Source organism: Armigeres subalbatus, chromosome 3 (genome assembly GCF_024139115.2).
Source record: "Armigeres subalbatus isolate Guangzhou_Male chromosome 3, GZ_Asu_2, whole genome shotgun sequence".
In the NCBI taxonomy this organism is placed as follows: domain Eukaryota; kingdom Metazoa; phylum Arthropoda; class Insecta; order Diptera; family Culicidae; genus Armigeres; species Armigeres subalbatus.
This window is the reverse complement of record NC_085141.1, coordinates 272,152,623-272,174,958: the sequence shown is the minus strand read 5'-3', so window position 1 is coordinate 272,174,958 and position 22,336 is coordinate 272,152,623. Positions and strand designations below refer to the sequence as shown.

At 42.8% G+C, this 22,336-nt stretch overlaps 1 long non-coding RNA gene across 1 annotated transcript; it reads left to right on the top strand.

Moving 5' to 3' along the window:
- The first annotated feature begins 2,656 nt into the window (after positions 1–2,656).
- On the top strand, positions 2,657–4,002 carry LOC134219786 (uncharacterized). Its single transcript, XR_009981662.1, has 3 exons — positions 2,657–3,218; positions 3,283–3,357; positions 3,411–4,002. It is a non-coding gene; the product is annotated as an uncharacterized LOC134219786 (long non-coding RNA).
- Positions 4,003–22,336: the final 18,334 nt, after the last annotated feature.

Below are 22,336 nucleotides of genomic sequence, written 5' to 3'. Positions count from 1 at the left end.
GAACAGGCCCTCGCGATTGATTAAGTATTTGAACGAACTTTTAGAACCTCTCTTGTTGGATGGAGACATGACTTGAACGCTACTGATGAGAAAACTGCAAAAAAATCAAAACGACTCCGACACAAAACCACTCAAACTAAACAATCTAAAATATTAGAGGGACTATTAAAAAAACTATTTGGTTCAGGCTTCAACGGTTACTATTTGAGCAATGTGGCTTTGAACCTCTGTTAGTAATTAGAGTTTAATAGAAACAAACTCGATTACCATGTGGAACATGGAATAGGCCCGGAGAAGACTTTTAGCACATACCGTCGTCGGGGTGACAATGGGTCAAATGGGGGTGAGAATGGGTCACTGTTTCAACTACTTAGAATGGATTGAATGTGTCTGAGGGCAAGAAGACTAAAATATAAGAGACCATTTTGAACGATTTTGCTCTACGATCTCCAGACTGCCGGTGAGAGCGATGACCCTGACTTTCCAGGTTTTTTCAGGCAGTTGACACCCTGCAATATCTTGCGACATGTCTTGATTTTCATTAAACGCTTACCAAGCTACCGATTCCGTTCAGATTTCTTATGAAATTGGGCATAGTTTATTGCCTCATGAATAAGCAGACATACATTAATTGAAATGAAACTGTTAGAAAAAAAAAATACCCGAAGAATTTATCCTTGTTGTTAATCACTGTTGAAAACCCGGTCGATCGATGAAAAATATACAATGGTTGTTCTGCCGTTATACGCATATTTGTCCCATGTTTGCTGCGATTTTCTATGTACATGGTACAGTTATACGTATAACGGCAGTGTTGTCTTATTACAAAATTAGGTCGATACAAACCATACAAACATCTAAAAAAATGTTCCCCCTACTCAGATTTTATTTTCAAACATAATTTTTGCAGGGGCAACAATAAAACTTCCGGAATATTTTAAGGATTTTCAAAATATTCTTAAACAAATCCGAAGCGTTTTACTATTTTTTTTACCTTCCGAGGACCAGTAGGACATAATTTTAATTGAGTATTTAAATATTTTTACCGGGCCCTAATTTCATAATCCAGCTTTTAACATCTCACCCTTTTTATGTATTTTGTCCACTTAGGTTGCATTTTTTTCGAATTTTCGTGTTTTGTAATGTTGAGTTCGTTTGTATATAATTTTGGGTTCTTCAGAAGAATCAATGAAAAAACGAGACAAATTGACGATTTTTTAGATTACGACGAGACAGTAAAATGAGTTTTAAACGAGTTCAAATGAGAGCCTGATAAACGGTACTGACCCGTTGAATACGTACGTATGGTCAGCCTACTGTACAACCTTTGTTTCGATCAAATTATTCAGGTGGTCAGGATCCGATTCTTAATACCCTCGTCTTTGCACGGGAGGCCTTTGCCTTTTCGACAAGAAGTAATGGGTAACTGTTCACGCATTTTACCTTTCAAATGCACAAGCTGATTCATGTTTGGGAACCTCTAAAATTCTGTAACAATAAGAGTGGTGTAACACGATACATACATAGTCTGTAAATGCTTCATACAATGCCTTTCTCGTTCATTATAAAATGTATGGAGAAATGTTTATTAGGGATGTCAATTAATGGATTATCGCTGAAAATGTATATACGGTAAAGATTTCCAAAAAATTTGGAATTATTCTTCTTCATCATCAATTCATTCCAGGAGCAGTCAAAAATCTGGTCATCACTATAACTGCCACATATTTATTCATGGAATGATGCCATTACAATTATATTGCAAAATATTGGAAATAATATTTTTAAAAGTTAAATTGTGAAATAAAATCAATCAGAAGCCTAAATGCGTTTATTTTATATAGATTAGAAGCCAAAAATACCAAAAATATTAAATAACATCTTCTTATTATCCTTCTTATTGTTCTATGGCGCTACATTTCAACTGGAGCTTGGGCTGCTTTTCCGGCCATCTCCTGATTAGCAATCGCACTCCTTTGCTCTCAAGGCTAACTGGAGAACCAGAATAACATTTTAATTGCATTTTATTCGGCAACTCGGCCGTACGAAAACCATTTTTTTGTGTAATATCTTGGCTGTGCATATGCACAGCACATGATTCGAAATGGACAAATTGATATGAAATTTGCGAAAAAGAATCCACGTGTCTTGGAGGGACTCGAACCCTCAACCTCCTACTCTCTAGATAGGCGTGATAACGTGATAACGTGACTGTGGATATACAACAGTAAAGCACATGTGGAGATTGGACAAATCAAGCATCCGAAAGATATTCAATTTGCAAAAAAGAGAGCTAACCGCGGTGGAAGTTGGTACTCGGATTCTGATGGCTTTTCCGCAAACGTGACCTTTAAGTGGTCTTGTTATGTAGGGGTTATCACGCCTATCTAGAGAGTAGGAGGTTGAGGGTTCGAGTCCCTCCAAGACACGTGGATTCTTTTTCGCAAATTTCATTTCAATTTGTCCATTTCGAAACATGTGCTGTGCATATGCACAGCCAAGATATTAAACAGAATAACATATTGTTCCAAAACCTGCACAAAAATATTGAGACTGCATTTAAGGACAATCCTCATGGAACCTATTGTAACATGGTCACTATTTTGTAAATATTATTTTTAGATTTATTGAATATAATTGTGAAATTGTACATATAATATAATAACCTAATGTAAATATTTCCGTTCTATTTATTATTTTTGTTCTCAATGTTAATTTATTTTCTATTTGTAATTATTTATGTTCATTGTTAAATTCACTTGCATCCCATAGTCATTTATGTTTGAGATATTCAGTGTCCCCATTTCCAATAAAATGCACTACTTCAAATCCGCATAGCTTGCATTCAAGTCGCCTTCATTAATTAAAGCGTATGCAATCATTCCCACTCCGCTATAAAACCCGAGGGTCAATCCGAGCATTGCTCTCTTTTAAAAAGTATAAGAGTCCAAAGATAAATTAAGCGAGACAGGTCATTCAGACGAAAAGGGAAGCGAAAGAGATAGCGCTTTAATCGGTTCACATTCGTGGTTGATGAGAATCGTCGTTTGATCAAGTCGTGCAATTACTTCGGTAATTTCACGTACTTCCGGTCACGAAGCAATAAGTCCTCACTTATTCTGAGGGCTTCAAGAACTTCTACTCGTCCATTCTGACCTGGACCGTGGAAGAGGCGAGAGTGCGTGATAATTGTTTAGTGTCGCGGTGTGTTTTATTTGGTAATTTATTAAAATGTGAGAAGTCTTCTAGATTAAATTAAAATGTTACTTTTTGTTCCTTCAGTGTAGTCAAAGTTTAACGACCTTTGTCAAGGGTTACGTGCGGTCAAGTTGTGTGTGCGATTGTGAATAGAAAAAGGTAATTAGTGAAATTGTTGTGTGGAGAATTTTTTTGTTAAATGTGTCGAACAGCCGTTCGACGGCTTTTTATTTAGGATTCGCTTCTAGCGATCCACGGCCCATACTCGGCACACCGCATCCACCAGTCAAACGCGACTCTCGACCCCACGCTTCAGCGCACAGAAGTCCCGGTTTGAGGGGAAAGCCGGAAGGGACTATCGTCCGACAGAGTGGCCAGCGAAAGCCTTATTCTTAGCTACGACCCGTAGCGTGACACCACCAAGCCTCCGACGATCCCCATCGTCGTCATCTGCGCCATCTTTAGCCGGCGCGCGTTTCAGTACCAGCTCGGGACCAACCACCGTCTGGGAATTCCCGTTGCGCAGCGACACAGCGTTTTTCGACCAAGCGTCATCGTAGTCCACGAGTAAACTCCACCATCGCCGCATTTGGCACGGTTGCCGCAATAACATCGTTTCGTCGGCCGCCGCCGATAAATTCTGCTTTACCGTCAGCATTCGTCCGCTGCCGGACAAAGGGTACCGTGAGTACAAAACAAGCCAAAATAAATAACAATACGCATGCGTTAAACTCCACACACTAATCCCGAGCTCGAAGATCGACGATGGTCGATAGTAGAAGTTAGACGTCGATAGAAGCCAGAAATCCGCACACACACAGTAGGGAAAGCTAGAGAGGAAAGAAGAGAAGAAGGAACACGAAACATGAAATAAAAACCTAGGTTTAATGAAAACGTGAATAAAGCCAAATATGTATTTTGTTTGTGTTACTCTATGGCTGTAGTTTTGTAATGTTAGCGCTTTCCCTGTAACAGTTTATTTTGTCTTCGAGATTTCTCACGTTCGCGTCGTTCTACTGATTTAGTTTTTTTTTGTTTATTTTTGTACGCCAGGATAGACTGCCTGGGAAATCAGTCTCTCCACTCACGTGTCTGAAGCAACTAGGAATTTTTGAATTGGGGGAAGTCTTCCAATGATGATACGCGTGAGTGGTGTCTTTGTGTACTGGTAGAACGACGGTTAGCACCAACCATTTTTGTGGAAAGCTTAGGGCGTTTCCTAATTTTGGAGAAATCTCGATTAGGCTTTTTGTTTGAATTCCTGTTTCGTCCCCTAAATCGCTATTTGGACTCTTATACATAAAACCCGCCCTGAGTTGGGTTTCTTGCCGGGCAAACAAACCTCGACAGACGGTCCTCTTCGGAGGTGGCGCTTAAGCCGTCTGTTTTTGGAGTCGGGAACGGGACGGGAAAAAGGGGAAAAACCTTTAGCCGCATTTGCGCGCTATACTATTCAATACGGAAGCAACGCACAACTGTCATTTTCATTATTCTACGTAGTGGTGTGCTCTTGAAAACGCGAGTACTTTTGAATTTGGATTCCGTAAGGATTGTCCTTAATACTACTTGATCCTGTATCTTGATGTCAAAGTAACTGTTCACACATCTTATTGTAGTTGATTATTTATGTCAAGTGTTTTAGCCATAACTTCTAAACATTCTAAGTAGAGGTGTGTGCCGGTCCGATATTCGGTGGTGGCGTCGTTGATCAGAAGTTTGGACGGCGGTGGCAGCGTTTTCGACGTCACGCCGAAAGCCATTCTAGCCAACGCACATTGGTCCAGGGAGGAGACAAAGTGGTAATAAGTTTTTCAAGCCAAAAATAGCAGAGATAGAAAAAACTTTGTTCTGCAAAGTTGCTCCTAACGGTAAGGGGCTTATTGAGATTTTCATAAAAATTAGGGTGGACCACAATTCAAAAAAAGAAAAAAGAAAACTTTTTCATTTGCAGAGAAACGGGTATACAATGTTCCGCGAAGTTGTAGTTCAGCCAGATTCCAAGAATTTTGCAAAAAAAAAATATTTCTGTAGCTCCTAATTTCCTGATTTAGACGGCTGTGTTGAGCTTAATTCTAGAATTAAAAAAACACATTAATAAAGTTAAAAAAAAATAGAGCAATTTTCCCAAGTTTACTTAGGGTGACCCCTAAAAAAAAGTTTTTTTGCTCTAACTTTTTTGTTTCAAATTTCTCAGCAATGTGCACTTTTTGTACTTTGCAGAGCGCAACTTTTCGTGGACTCAAAGGCAAAACGAAATTATTTTTCGTTTTGTATTAAAATATCTGATAATGAAAGAAGTTTGGATATTAATATTTGTTATTATTTTTTTGTCATGTTACCTCTTATTCAAATCATGTTCATAAGAACTGCTATTTTCAAGATATTAGCTGCTCAGGCTCTATAAAAAAATAGTGTGGCGTTTGCCATATCACGAAGTATGCAAGGAAGCAGAGCACATAAAAATAGCAAAATGGTGCTTGAAAATGGAAAAAACGGTAATTTTTCAATACAATAATATGGGGTTATTTTCAATTATCCCTTCGATTTGAACACTGTGAAATGAAGCCTGAAAGTAGTAGAATAAGGTCGAAAAATAGATTGAAAAACCCAGATTAATCCACCTAGCGGTGATGGCGCCTTTCTCGCGCAAAAAGGTAATAAATGTAGCCTTCACGCTTACACCTCGATGATGTACAAGAAAGGCAAAACAGTTACACCGTCTAATGTTATGATAGAAAATTTACACTAGTAGACGACAGATGGCGTTGCCAAAAGTTTCTCGAATTTCCTATGTTCGAAATTTGACTTTCGGACAATTTCATAGCACTATGAAACTGAACGAAGAGCATACTTACGCCTAAATGCGTGCAACACGAGCATCTTTATAGTACGATGAAACTCTTAATGGGAAGCCAAGGATAAAATATTCATAGATGCAAGGCATTTTTCATAACACATTATTGTTCAATGTGACTATGTCTCATCACTATTTTAATATTATCTATTTTTTGCAATTTGCAATTACTATGAAATTTAATAGTGATCAACAGCGTTTTAGTCTCTGTCGGATGCAACTTTTTGCAAGAAAATCGGTTAAGAGTTTCTATGTGAAAATTTGGCTAATGTTTTTTATGGCATTTTGTGCACACACACACACACACACACACACACACACACACACACACACACACACACACACACACACACACACACACACACACACACACACACACACACACACACACACACACACACACACACACACACACACACACACACACACACACACACACACACACACACACACACACACACACACACACACACACACACACACACACACACACACACACACACACACACACACACACACACACACACACACACACACACACACACACAGGGGCAGCAGGGACTTTGTCCAAGGGCTTGACGACCCCTCCCCATGGCCACTGCGAGTTAGGGTGCCTGTCTAGGATGTGGTGGGGTTTGTCAGTGGGCTCTGTTGAACGTGTATAACAAGGTGCATGTGTCTGCACGTAGGCCCTATCACAGCGACCGTGCGCCGCTCAAAGCACACAAGCCCAAGAGGAGTGCCAACTGGCACATCAGGATTCATACCAGTAAGATCCTGATTATGGTATACTGGTCACAGCAAACGACATTGGACGATTCTCGGTTTATGGATAGGACTAGGCGTATATGGGCTGACAGTCGAGCTATTCTGTTTCCTGAGTAAAAAAGAGTGACATCTTCTTGAAATGGCAAGCAGGCTAATGGTTCGTCTGCCTCCGTCCCGATAAACAACCTGGCAGGCCTCCGGTAACGCTCAAAACCTGTCACCTATACCGGTGGGTAGTAGGTTCAGATGCACCATTCCTGATTTACACCGATCCGGCTCTGAACACGGTGTTATAAGGCACCGGAGTCAACCCTTGCATGGACCTCACTGTTTACAAAGGCACCCATGGGATCATAAGAGGCGACTATCTACAACAGGTAGAGATAACGGCCCGGAGGGGGACCCTTGTAACATGGAAACAAATTCTACAAACAACGAAGGAGCAGGCGGGGCGAATGTTTTCGCAAAGAGTGGGAAGCTGCAGCGATCTCCAGTGATGTCGCAGGCAGCAGTAGCGAGTACCAGTAGTACGGCCAAGACTGCTGAGTACCAGGCAGGCCAACAGGAGCTAGGATCCGGGAATAGGGTGTCCACCCAAAAATCGGAAAGTAGTGCTACTCAGGAGGAGCTACAATTCGGGAGGTCCAACCTGATGGAGGTGCGGAAGCGAGTCAACGAGCTTTATGACTTCGTGAAGGACAAGCACAATGTTCACACGAAGATCAAGCTTCTAGTGACAAGCATTAAGTCCGCCGTAAAAGCAGCCGAACACGAACAGATCGCGCTGAAAAAGAAAGCCGAAGCAGCTGAAAAGGTGCTGAAAGATGCGGCGGAGCATACAGCAGTTGAGACACAGCAGGCACCCAAAAGTCCCCGAACCACTCGCACGGAAAAACGAGGAAGGGATTCGCCTGGAGAGCAGGAAGGCACGAAAAAGCAACGGAACGTGCAAGACTTTGCCAGCGTTCTGAAGGAACGTGTCAAGGATGGTGAGTGGCAGACCGTGGAAAACCAGCGGGAGAAGAGGAAGCAGCAGAAGGAGAATGTGGAAAAGAGGAAGGAACAGAAGAAACAAGAAAAACGTCGTTCTCCTCGGGAGAGAGTTAAAGGTGATGCCCTGATCGTAGAAGCGAGCGATAAAACGTCGTACGCAGCGATCCTGAAGAAAGTGAGAGAGGACCCGGAGCTAAAAGACTTGGGTGAGAAAGTGGTGAGAACTAGGCGTACCCAGAAGGGGAGTTGCTGGTCGAGCTGAAGAAGGATCCCACGATCAAGAGCTCGGCCTTCCGGGAGCTCATTGCCAATTCATTGGGCAGTGACGGTAACGTAAGAGCTCTAACGCAGGAAGCAGTGGTCGAGTGCAGAGACCTGGACGAGATCACGACGGAAGACGAACTGAGGGATGCACTGGTCTCACAATGCAAGCTGGGGAAGTGCAAATGACGGTTCGACTGAGGAGAGCGTACGGTGGCACACAAGTAGCAGCGATACGACTACCAGCAGAGGCTGCCAACCAAATGGTGGAGGCGGGCAAGGTAAAAGTAGGATGGTCGGTGTGCCCGTTGAGATTCGCCCCACGAGTCACCAAGCAGATGGAGCGATGCTTCAAATGCATGGCGTTTGGCCACCAGGCGCGAACTGCAAAGGCCCGGATAGATCCGGTCTATGTAGGAAATGTGGTGAAGAAGGACACGTTGCTAGGGACTGCACGAAGCAACCAAGATGCCTGCTCTGCAAACCGGAGGACGGAAACGACCATACGACGGGTGGCTTCCAATGCCCTGCATACAAGAAGGCGATGGCGGGCCGGGATTAATGGAGATCATCCAGTTGAATCTCAATCATTGCGACACCGCACAGCAACTGTTGTGGCAGTCGACAACAGAAGCAATGTGTGACGTGGCAATTATTGCTGAACCGTATCGGATCCCTCCTGACAACGGCAACTGGGTGGCGGATTCATCGGGGATTGCAGCTATCCAAGTGATGGGCAAATTTCCTATTCAAGAGGTGGTAGACAGCTCAAGCGAAGGTTTCGTTATCTCCAAAATCAACGGGATCTTCGTGTGTAGCTGCTACGCACCCCAAGATGGACTTTGGAGCAGTATAACCGAATGCTGGACTCACTCACGGAGAAGCTGATCGGCCGAAAACCGGTAATCATCGGAGGCGACTTCAACTCTTGGGCAGTGGAATGGAGAGGGAGGATGACTAACCCCATAGGTTACAGTTTGATGGAGTCGTTGGCAAAGCTGGACGTCAGGCTGTGCAACGAAAGTACCGTTAGTAGATTTCGCAGAGATGGCAGGGAGTTCATCATCGACGTCACGTTCTGCAGTCCGTCGCTGGTGAGAAACATGAACTGGAGAGTCAGTGAGGACTATACACATAGTGATCACCAGGCGATCCGGTATAGTGTTGGAACACGAATGCCGACGGTACGGCGAGAGATAAGGAATAGCGAGCGAAAATGGAAGGCGAAGGACTTCGACAAGGATCTTTTTATCGAAGCATTTCGAGCGGACAGCGGCGCTACAAATCTCGATGCAGACGAGCTGACAGAAACTCTTGCGAGGGCATGCGATGCGACGATGCCAAGGAGACTGGAGCCAAGGAAAAGCCGGCGGCTAAATTACTGGTGGAACGATACTCTTGCTAGCCTTCGTGTTGCGTGTCTCAGAGCCAGAAGACACTTTCAGAGAGCAAGGTCTGAAACAGTCAGAGAGGAGCGTAAGATAATCTTCCGTGAAGCTAGATCGGCCTTCAAACGGGAGATTAAAGTCAGCCAATCCAACTGCTTCAAGGAGTTGTGCCGAGAAGCTGACGCTGATCCTTGGGGCAACGCTTATCGGGTCGTAACAGCGAGGATCAGGGGTCCAGCGACGCCAGCGGAAATGTGTCCGGACAAGCTGAAGATCATCGTTGATGGTCTCTTCCCGCAGCATGATTCTACGATGTGGCCACCTACACCGTACGTAGATGAAGACGGAGTAACCATTGCAGGTATGCAAGTCTCCAACGACGAGCTGTCATCAGTGGCGAAAGGTCTGAAGATGAAGAAAGCTCCGGGTCCGGATGGAATTCCAAACGTGGCTCTAAAACTGCGATACTGGCGTTTCCAGATTTGTTTAGGATGGTGCTGCAGAAATGCCTAGCAGATGGTAACTTTCCGGATAGGTGGAAGATCCAGAAACTAGTGCTGCTGCCGAAACCAGGAAACCGCCGGGAATCCAGCATCGTATAGGCCCATATGCCTGCTGGATACACTGGGGAAGCTTCTGGAAAGGATTATCCTTAATCGGCTGACGCAGTTCACTGAAGGCGAGACCGGCTTATCGGAAATGCAGTTCGGATTCCGAAAAGGCAGATCGACGGTGGACGCAATCAGGACGGTCATTGAAGTTTCAGAGAAAGCGGCCAAGAAGAAGAGGCGCGGCAATCGATTCTGCGCTGTAGTAACGATTGACGTCAAAAACGCTTTTAACAGTGCCAGCTGGGAGGCTATCGCCGCAGCGCTGCACGGTATGCGGGTTCCTGACTACTTGTGTAGAATCATTGAAAGTTACTTCCAGAACCGGATCCTGGTTTACGAAACGAATTCGGGGCAGAAGTCGATTAGGGTTACCGCAGGTGTTCCGCAAGGTTCCATTCTAGGCCCGACGCTGTGGAACATTATGTATAACGGAGTTCTAAAACTGAAGTTGCCCAAAGGCGTGAAGATTTTCGGATTCGCGGATGATGTCGTTCTAACGATAACCGGAGAGTCGCTGGAAGAGGTAGAAATGCTGGTGGCGGAGACGACCGACGCAGTTGAAAACTGGATGAATGGAGTCAAACTGCAGCTTGCTCACCACAAAACAGAAGTGATGCTGGTTAGCAACTGCCGCGAGATCCAGCGGATCCAGCTTACCATAGGAGGGCACAACATACCGTCCGTGCGGGCTTTGAGGCATCTAGGAGTGATGATCGACGACCGGTTGAATTTCAACACCCATGTAGACTATTCCTGTGAAAAGGCATCTAAAATGGTCAGTGCGTTTGCAAGGATCATGCCGAACGTGGGTGGTCCTAAAAGCAGCAGTAGGCGTCTTCTGGCAGCAGTAGCATCCTCGATACTGAGGTACGGAGCTCCAGCCTGGGGAGCTGCGCTCAAGACGAAACGTAACCGCAGAAAGTTGAACAGCGTGTTTCGCCTAATGGCCGTTCGAGTCGCGAGTGCGTACCGAACCATTTCCTCGGAGGCAGTTTGCGTTATCGCAGGGATGATTCCAGTCTGCATAACCCTAGCAGAGGACATCGAGTGCTACCAACGGAGGGATACCAGAAATGTGAGGAAGGCGGTAAGACTGGACTCTATGGTGAAGTGGCAGCAGGAGCGGATAATGGAAGGTGGACCCATCGGCTCATCCCCAATGTGTCGACGTGGGTGAACAGGGAGCATGGTGAGGTGAACTTTTACCTCACACAGTTCCTGTCCGGACACGGTTGTTTCCGCCAATATTTGCACCGGTGTGGCCATGCATCATCGCCATTCTGCCCGGCGTGTATCAACGTAGAGGAGACTCCAGAGCACGTGATATTCGACTGGTTTGCGGAGGCACGTAGGAGAATGCCTGCCATAAGGGCGGACAACATCGCAGAGCGAATGTGTCGCGATGAAGGTACGTGGCATGCGGTAACCAGAGTTGTGACACAAATAATGTCAGAGCTGCAGCGTCGATGGAGAAGGGACCAGCAAGCAAGGGTCGGCTCGGAGGAAAATCCAGCATAGTGAGCAGTGTTTGGCCTCGGGTCGTCGGGGCGCCGGTGAACCGGAAGTCTTCTGCCAACCGGAATCGTCGGACCGACTTCGGCACTCGATCAGTCAACCTGCTGAAGAAAGAAGAAAGAAGAGGGAAGTGCTTCGGGTATGTAGGGCACCGCCAGTGCGGACGTCATCCACCACCGGAACTGTCGGACCACCTCTGCAACCCGAAGACGAAGTCGGCGCAATGCGCGAAAGCGTCCCCTGCGATAGCCGCCGGTAGTCGGGGCACCATCAGTGCGGAAGTTTCCTTCACCGGAACTGGTGGACCACCCTCGACGCCGGGGGAAGTCAGGAGGATTCGAGTGAGGAAGTTTGCGGCACGACCGCCGAGGATTGAGACAACGTAGCAGTGGATCTCAGCAAGCCAGTCGGCGAACTAGCCTAAGCTAGGGGCCGGAATTTTAGAAGAAGTGCATGAGCACAGCCCCCCGAAGTAGTCGCAGCTTCCAGTGGTCCTGGGGGGATCGAGGCAAGGAGGATAAGGGGCCCGGTTTATCCGAGAGGCACATTTTTAGCAGGTCGGGAGGAGCCCATCCCTGTTCGCCTTCGAGCATAGTGTGGATGCTCGAGGTGTCTGTCGCGCAGATTTTTGATGGCCTTTAACCCTTGTAAAAAAAACACACACACACACACACACACACACACACACACACACACACACACACACACACACACACACACACACACACACACACACACACACACACACACACACACACACACACACACACACACACACACACACACACACACACACACACACACACACACACACACACACACACACACACACACACGGACAGACAGACATTTGTTCAGCTCATCGAGCTGAGTCGAATGGTATATAACTAGGGTGGTCGGTATTGGCCATTTTTGACAAATACCGGTATTCGGTATTAGGTGGAGTCAAAACCGGTAATACCGGTAGAATACCGGTTTTGTGAAAATTTCAGGTACTAAAAGAAAAACTTTTGATTTGGACTTTTGGATAAAAAACAATATTTGTTGACAAATTTCAGATGTTAAAATCATTGCTTGTTGGGCTGGGCAAAGCGAAAATAAAGTAGACATTACATACTAAGCGACTCAACTCCCAAACCGCATTGGATTTTGTTAGCAATGTTGCCAACTACTGAGAATGCCTTCCCTGGTTCAACCGAAGTTGGACGAATGGTTCCAAGACCGTCAAAAAACAGTGTTAAATACTTGCCCTTAATCCCTTCAGATTCATAGTTTTCAATTCCTTACGGATTGCATGCAACGATCTTGGCGTCAACGTATTTGCCACCAGCTACGCAAGTATTTTGCTCTGCTTCATTCTCTTCACAAAAATTATCCATAGAGGCATCTTCTTCGTACCGATCGTCAGGTATGGTTGATGTCTCAGTTTTAGTGATCGCATAAGGAATGATAAAACGCTTCAAGATTCCGTCCGCTTGCCTAATCAAAGTAGCTCTGGATGCCTCGAAGAACATGTCAAAATCGTTTCTGATTGATTGCTTCACGGGAGAATTATTCAAAAAGATTGACGTATTTGGATCGTTTCTCTTGGATTCTTTCCCTAAAATCATCGAATAAGTGGCAGACATTTCTATGGCTCGATTTGAAAATTGTTCCAACATAATTTGGAGCGCCACGTCAGCTTCATATAGAGTGCAGAACTCACTGAGGAGTAATTCCACAGCAGCTTGAACAGGTTCGAGGGCTTGAATTATTTTACCAACCACCAAACAAACATCACTGAAGTTGAATTTGTATTAAAGTTTCAACTCATGGATCCCTTTGAGCATAGATAACATGCGATTACAGGCAGTTCACCTGATACATGTAGGTGAAAATTATTCGAGATTTTTCATACTGACAGCAACATTTGAAATACCGAAAATACCGGTATTTTCCGTCTCTAATGCCGGTATTTTCGGTACCCAATATTGGCCGGTAATACCGGTATTATCGGTTTCGGTACTACCGGTTAGACCACCCTATATATAATACTATGGGTCTCAGGGACTTCTATCAAAAGTTCGATTTTGGAGTGAAATGATAGCCTTTCGGTACAACTTAGTTGAACGAGAAAGGCAAAAATGTTTGTGCCATTCATAGATACAGCCGTTAGAAGAAAAACCTCGATAACGTTTGATCCGCATGAGATATGTCAACGCTAAGTCCACGAAAAGTTGCGCCCTGCAAAGCACAAAAAGTGATCTGAACCTCACATTGCAGAGAAATTTGAAACAGAAAAGTTATAGCAAAAAAACTGTTTTTTTAGGGGTCTCCCTAAGTAAACTTTGGAAAATTGCTCTAAATCAATCAATTTAAGAGCTAGAGAAATATTTTTTTAAGCAAAATTCTTGGAAACTGGCTGAACTACAACTTCGCGGAACATTGTATACCCGTATCTCTGCAAATGAAAAGTTTTATTTTTCATCTTTTTTTCAAATGTGGCCCACTCTAATTTTTATGAAAACCTCAATAAGTCCCTTACCGTTAGGAGCAACTTTGTAGAACAAAGTTTTTTTTTCTATCTCTGCTATTTTCGGCTTGAACAACTTATTACCGCTTTGTATGCTACCTGGACAACTGTGCAACGGCGGCGGCGTCAATTGTCGATTTTTCTATTACGTTTCTTTAAGATTTTTTTTTCCTTTTTTTCGGGATATTTTCAAGGCATTCAAGTATCTTTCGAATTTCGCCTAAAAAATCCGATAAAGATCTTTAAAAAATTCATTAGGTTTACCCAAAATATTAATTTGAAAATTATTTTCTGATTTTCCACGGGAATTTCTTTGAATTTTGGATTTTTTTTCGGAATTACCAGCAGAAGCTGTTTGGAAATCCAAAAAAAAACGTTTGGAATTTAAGCAGGAAAATTGTTCCAAATTTCTACAGGAAAATGTTCGGAATATCCACGGAATGGGTGTTTTAACGTTGGCTTGCTTAGTTTAGAAAAATTAAGACGGCTAGTTTTGCATGACCATGGTTAAAACAGAAAATTCTTCAGAATATCCGCGTGAGACTCAATGGAGTTTTCAAAGGAAATTCTTTGAAATTTTCAGAAGAAATTCTCGATTAAAAATACACATAAATAAAGCTAACAAAAAACAGGAAATTCTCCGGAATTTCAACGGAAAATTCTTTAGAATGTCGGCGAAAAGTTGTTCAAAATGTAGATTTCAATCATGAAATCTTTAGATTTCAACGTGAAATTGCTAAGAATTTTTAAGGATTTTTTTTTTGGATTTCTAAGAAAAATTGTTTGTACAGTAGACGTTCGATAACTGCAATTTATTTAACTGCAATGTTTTTTAACTGCATTTCAATAGTTGCAACAGTTTTGCAATTATCGGATCGCTGATCACAATCAGGTGCACTTCTATTGCATCTTACGTCGACTGACAACCATTTGATGTCTAGAATGCGTTGCAGTTATCGAACGGCATTCGCTAACTGAAACGTAAATATGTTGCAATTATCTAACGACTAGTGTATTGTCCATAAGAAATTCTTGGGAAATTCCATTGGCTGAAAGCTAAATACGGCCGAACTGGTAATTTTGCCGATAGTCATTTGACAGAATTGGCCATATGGCTAAATGTCAATTATTGAAAGGATAATATGGTCAAAAATGTCCAGGTCAAGTCGTTAGGACAAATGACATTCATGGCTAAATGGCCTTAATGTCAAAAGATCATTGAACGAAACTTCGTAACCTCTCTACTTTGTAAGTCGATTTAAGCCGAAAGTCGTCTAACCAAATCCCAACCAAGCCGAATTGAACGTATAATGGTTTGTCCGCAAATGTAGTTTGGCCGAAAGCGACATATAGCCGAAAGGGACATTCGACCGAACTGGTAGTTTGATCGAAAAAATCGTTAGACCGAATAGTTCATTTGATCGAAAATGCCGTTTGGTAGGAATGGTCATTTGACAGAAAGAGCATTTTGGCCCGGAAATTTACTCTCTGCAAAACAACTCTTCCGGCTAAACGGCATTTTCTGCCAAATAACCTATTCGGCTAAATGATTTCATAGCAAAACAATCAATTAACGCAACTTTTCGCAGAAAATGCCATTTGGCCGAAATGGTTGTTTTGAAAAAAGAACACTTTGGGCCAAATGGCTCTTTCTGCCAAATGACCATTCTTACCAAATTGCATTTTTGGTCAAATGATCTATTCGTTCAAACAACTTTTTCGGTCGAACGGCATTTTCAGTCGTATGTTCTTTTTGGCTGTATGTCGCTTTCGGCCAAACTACATTTTCGGTCAAACCATTTTCAGATACACATTCGGCTAAATGGAATTTGGCTCGGTGACTTTTGGCTAATAGGCCAGTATCGACTTAAAAAGTAGAAATGTTACGGAATTTTGTTCAATTGTAATTTAAGAAAAAGGCTATTTCACCAAACGAGCGGGCATTTTGACCATAATTTTCATTTAGTAATTGACATTTAGCCGTATTATCTTCGCGATCGTTTCGGCCAGACGACTCGTTAGGGCAAACGAATTTCCCAAGAAGTTCTGGACAATGCAAACAATTTCCTGTAAAATTGAAAATAAAAATCCTTGGAAACTTAGGGCAACTTTCCGTTGAAAACCAAAGTTTTTTTTTTCAATCTACATTTTAAACAATCTCGCACGGAAATTTTTTCAAAACTTTCAAAATCCAGAATTTTTTTCTTGAAAATTCCAGGGAGTCTTCCGCGGATATTCCGAAGAATTTTCTATTTCAACATTGGCTATGCCAAATGAGATGGAGAAAGTCAACGTTTACGAAGGAACATTCCACGGATATCCCGAATATTTTCCTGTAGAAATATGGAACAACTTCCCCTGAATATGCTTTTGAAAAATCCGAAGAGTTTTTTCCTGAAATTCCAAACAATTTCCGTTGGAGAAACCAAAGAGCTCTACTCGGTAATTTCAAAGAATTCTCGACACTTCAAAATGGCTGAACAAAACAAAAAAAAAATAGAATCTCCAAATAGAATTTGTGGTGTGATGGTTAGAGTGCAAGGTTGCAAATCTGTAGGTGCTGCGTGGGTATCGGTCCATTTCGGCCAATGGCGCTTTCTGTCAAACGACAATTTCGGCAAAATGGTATATTCGATCAACCGACATTTTCAGGCAAATGAACTGTTCGACCAAATGACATTTTCGGCCAAATAACTTTCGGCTACTTAGTCTTCTACCAAATGGTCTATTCAGTCAAACGATATATTCTGCCAAACTTTCAGCGCCGCACACCTCTATCCACCGTTACAAAAGACGTTTCATAGCCTTTCATTAGTATTTTATCTATCCCACAATAAAAAGGTTACAAATCCTTATGTGCTTGACATTAAAAAAACAACATATGTAAGTGCATTTAAGCAGGTGTGAATTACATTTCAATATTTTCTTTATCATTTGTAAGCAACTGCTGCAAGCTCGCTGCGCTTGTGTCCAGTTGTTAAGGGCATATCGCCCTGCCTACACTGGGACGTTTTGACCAGTGAAACAAATTTTCGAAAATCGTTACATTTTTGAAGATGGAAGCAATTTTTTATTCCAGTGCAAGTATTGCGGACAGTATGCTAGCGTCGCTCCAGAATGTTGAGTAAACAAACATTAAAAGTTACATCAAAACTGTATTTTTTTTTGTATTTTGCAACTATTTTCATTATACTTCCACATTCACATAGTATGATGGTTTTACAAATAGCTAAAGGTCCCAACTGATTTTTGCACTTAGTTAGTTATAGTTTTCTAGAAATCAAAGGGGGCGTTTTGGCCAGGTGGGACGCATTATACCGTCTTACCTTACATACATCACTAGAGTGAGAGTCACATGTTTTTGCTGGACGTACTTGTAAGGATCCAGCCAATGGAATTTCAGATATTCGACGGATCTTTAAAGTATTCGCTCGGACGCGACAATCATCTTCCATCGTCTGTCACCAATAGTGAATGAGTTCGTGAGAAGTTATCAAGCTGGCTTTGTTGACGGTCACTTGACAATGAATCAGTTCTTTACTGTACGGCAAATCCTTCAAAGCTTAAAATCTTTTAAATTATGTATTGGAAAATGGAATTAAGGAAAATCGTTATCGAGAACAGTTTTTCTGGACTACGGAAACCATGCAACAATGAATGGTGTTCAAAATTGTGCAAAGGTTTCGAGTGAACACTCCAGTTCGTTCGAATCCGCTGGGGACTACGACGAGGTGATACACTTTCGCACCTGTTGTTTAATATCAAATTAATGTATGCCCTTTGCCGCCTATATAGGATTTCTGTTGAATGTAAATAGGCTTGTGTAGACAGAAGGTTCCATTCCGCATCAAGTGATCCATTCAAGGCCTTAAGTAAACGTTTCATTTTACCTCAATTTTGATTTCCCGATGCATCCGGACAGGGAACTGCTCCTAGGCGGTTATGTTTACTTGACATACTTAGTAGAATAACTTCCATTAAAATGAATTGCCTGCGTTCCGTCCGGAAACGGCATTTTGCATTCCCGTTAAAATATTTTTGTTTGGCTTTCCATCCATTGCAGCTTTACCCAGCTGCAGGAACGGAATAATACTAACGCGCCACTCTTCGGGTTCACGGAGCACGGGGCTAGGCTTTTCCATCACATCACAATCAGAACAAAAGCTCGCAAGCTGTTCACAGCGGTGCCGGTTGCTGTTTGGAAGCTCGCCTACCCGGTGGACCGAAACCGAGCACGGGTAGCGCGTACAAACACGTGTGTACCTTGCGGAAATTACTTTCCATTGTGCATTCGGTCGGTGGGTGCACCGATTTTGAAAACGCGTTTCGGCGGAAGAGTATCTCCCTGCATTCAGCATTTTTATTGTATCGCAAACAAAATTTAATTAATTTGCTGTTTTTTCGGCTTGGTGGCAGCCGTAGATATGCTTCTCGGAAATCAACAAATTTGTTTCCGATTCCGAAAAATTAAGATTTTATATTGCTTCTGGTTTGGGTGGAAAATTGTAGAGTGGTGTTTTGCAATGATAACGATGTTTCATATTACACTAGTTCACATCAGTTTCTGCTCAATATACTGATTTTTTATTTCTGATGCGGAAAGTTTTCCTACACTAATGCATAATATAATGAAGCTTATTGAAATAATTCATTGGATGGAAGCTGTAGAGATCCAAAAACTTTAAATTTCTTGATTGATGGATAAATAACTCATGAACAGAACTGCGATCCTTATCGAAACGGAAGTCAAATATCGAAATTGATGATCTCTGCTTTATTTTCTGAACTACTGTTATTTATAAATTCGATTGAAATTCCGAATCCTTCGAAATTCTTTCCTCGTGCTAGCAAAAAGTATTCCATCGCTATAAATATCTGCCAATTGTACGTGCGAATATGTAGATTTATCAACGAGCTGCACGTTTGGCAAAATCCACTCGAAGGGTTATTTCATTAATTACACTTCATCCTTCGTGGAAGAACGGTGCCACCTAACGAGCGCAACGCAGAGGCAGTACCGGTGGTGCCGGAATTTTCTCGTGTAAGTACGTGATTCTCAGCTAGGATCCTGGCTCGGTCTTCTCGTTATCCTTTCGTACACCGTGAGCCAATCGAACGGTACGCGGGGAGGAGGATGCAGCATTCCAATAAATTGTAACCCATAAAAACTGGTCCCCTCGTTGGGAGCGCATACCGGATCTAGTTGAGTATACGTTTTGGAAACGACTACACATTCGGAAATATTCCCAGCCATTTCTTTTTCCTTTTAATACTAGTTTCTTTCCTTATTTTTCGGGTTGCGTTCGATGGTGGAATTGGGACGCGCGTGCCTTCAATATCTCAAGCATTGCAAAGCCTGATATATTATTGCCTGGTAGAACATATCGCAATCCCTCCGGAGGGATTATGTTCTTCACATACCGACACCTACCCGTCCATCATTCTACACCAAATGAAGAATGGTCGGACAAAATATTTTCTGAGCTGAATATAAAAAAAAATCATATAAAGATAAAGGTCGAAATGATAAAACTCCAACCCACTATGGAATTGCAATCAGATGGTTTTTTTTTATTAATGCTTAGTTAACATTCAAAATACATGTGGCAAAATATGAATATTACTTGTAAGGGCCATGTGTCCATTAAATTAGCATTGGAAGTCTAGAAAAAGTCGTCTGTCATCTAGAATGAGAATAAGTACAGCCCTTTTAAGACTTGATAGTAAAGGTGAACGTTGGCTGAGTACAAGAAACCCTTTTTGCACGCGACCTTATAAAAACTGTATAATAATTTGGCGTATACAATTTTGGAAGATTTTAGTACATCCGTTGTGTTAAAAGTTTGTTGTAAGTTTTTTGACGTTTCAATATTATATAATCACAGACTTTATGATAGTTCTCTGTAAATTCTATTGAAATTCTTTTAAAAATCATCATATTAACTCAGAAGACGAGAAACGGCCGCAAGTAGACGATGATCAGCGTGAGGTCATTGTTCCGATTGATCTTTCTGTTGTCGCAGAAATCACTAAAGCTCACTACGCAATGCAGCGGAACAGCGTAAAAAACGGGAGGATTTGACAGTCAACCCATACATTTACTGTAAAATCTTGCCGTTTCCACTGTATTGCGTTTGGGGCTTGAGAGTGACAAAACCAAAATCAGAATCTTGAGTGAAAATTTCTCTTGGTTGCTACTGACGCCATCCATGCGAATAAATATAAACCTCCGACGTGTCCTCTTGGCGTAAATATCTTTACTTGTGAAAAAAAAAGTATTGTTGATCATCATTACTTATGCGCCTTTCCAATCACTAAATCAACACTCTCTGCTGTTTCAATTTTTAGTGATTGAAATCTTACAAATATTAAATGAGAATCTGGCGAGAAAACTTTAATTAATTGCTATTGACTTACTTATTTGATGGGCTACAGCTCTTCGATGAACCTACGCCGAATGAAGTATCCTTCTCTACTGGACTCGATCCTGGGCCAATCGCTTCCAGTTGCCCTGAACATTGAGCGCCCTCAGGTTCTCTTCAACTGCAAAAAGCCATCGTGTACGCGGCCTTCCACGAAGCCTGCGGCCTCTTCCGGGTTCTCTACTAAATATTATCTTCACTTGACGTTCTTTCGGCATACAAACAACGTGACCAGCCCACCGTAGTCTGCCGTGTTGTATAAGCTTAATAATATGCAGCCCTTTATACACCTGGTACAATTCGTGATTCATGCGACGCCGCCAGATACCGTTCTCCTGTTTACCGCCGAGTATTGTCCGCAGCACCTTACGCTCAAACACTCCGCGAGAGCTCTCCAAACAGCCTTCTTTAACGTCCATGTCCCATGGCCGTATAAAGCCACCGGAAGAATCAGAGTAGTATATAGCGCGAGTTTTGTTTTCGTTTGCAGACTACGGGACTTAAGCTGGTTACGAAGTCAGTAATTAGCCCTATTTGCAGCTGCAATACACCTTTACACCTAGCGGGTAACATCATTATCGCACGTCACTAATGTTCCAAGATACAAAAATTCTTCTACCACTTCAAATTTTTCACCATCCAGCACCATTTCGCTACCACCACCACCAATGAACCCACGTTGATTGCCAGCGACCATGTACTTCGTTTTGCTGGTATTGATCGTGAGTCCAATCCTCGCTGTCTCCCTCTTAAAAGGCACAAAAGCCTCTTCCACGGAACGGCGATCAATTCCGATAATATCGATATCGTCCGCAAATCCCAGGAGCATATGCGATTTTGTGATAATGATACCGCTTCTTTGCACACCAGCTCTCCTAATCGCTCCCTCGAGCGCTATATTGAACAGTAGATTCGAGAGTGCATCACCCTGCTTTAATCCATCTAAGGTAACAAATGACGTCGATATTTCATCTGCAACCCTTACACTTGATTTCGATCCGTCCAACGTTATACGAATCAACCGTATCAGTTTCGCCGGAAAACCATGTTCAAGCATAATTTGCCATAATCCATTCCGTTCCACTGAATCGTACGCCGCCTTGAAATCAATAAACAGCTGATGTGTCTGCAAGTTGTACTCCCAGAATTTATCAAGGATTTGTCTCAGGGTCAACATTTGATCCGTCTTTGATCGGCTCTCACGAAAACCTGCTTGGTATTCGCTGACGAAGGACTCTTCAAGCGCTCTCATTCTGTTGAACAGAATACGGGACATAATTTTGTACGCCGAATTAAGGAGGATTATTCCTCGGTAATTGGCGCACTCCAGTCTGTGCCCTTTCTTAAAGAGAGGGCAAATGATGCCATCCAACCAGCTAGCAGGCATTTCCTCGTCTTCCCATATTTTCGACATAATATGGTGCAGAACTTCATAAAGCTGCTCACTGCCGCGTTTGAGAAGTTCAGCCGGGAGCTGGTCCTTCCCCGCAGCCTTATTGTTTTTCAGCTCTTTAACAGCTTTTTTAACCTCATCTAGTGTAGGTGACTACATAGCTTATCCATCGTCGCTAATATTTATTCTGTTCACCGATGCACCGTCACTTCCTCCATTCAACAAAGTCTCGAAGTGCTGCTTCCTCCTGGCAGCCACTTCAGTTGTATGTGTTAGCAAATTCCCTTGTTGGTCGTTGCACATGACGGGAGATGGCGCTTTCTTTCTCCGCACGCCATTGACAGACTCATAGAACCTCCGCATATCGTTCTGCTCATTTTTTTCCAGCGCCTCGCTAATCACTTGTTCTTCGTACTTTTTT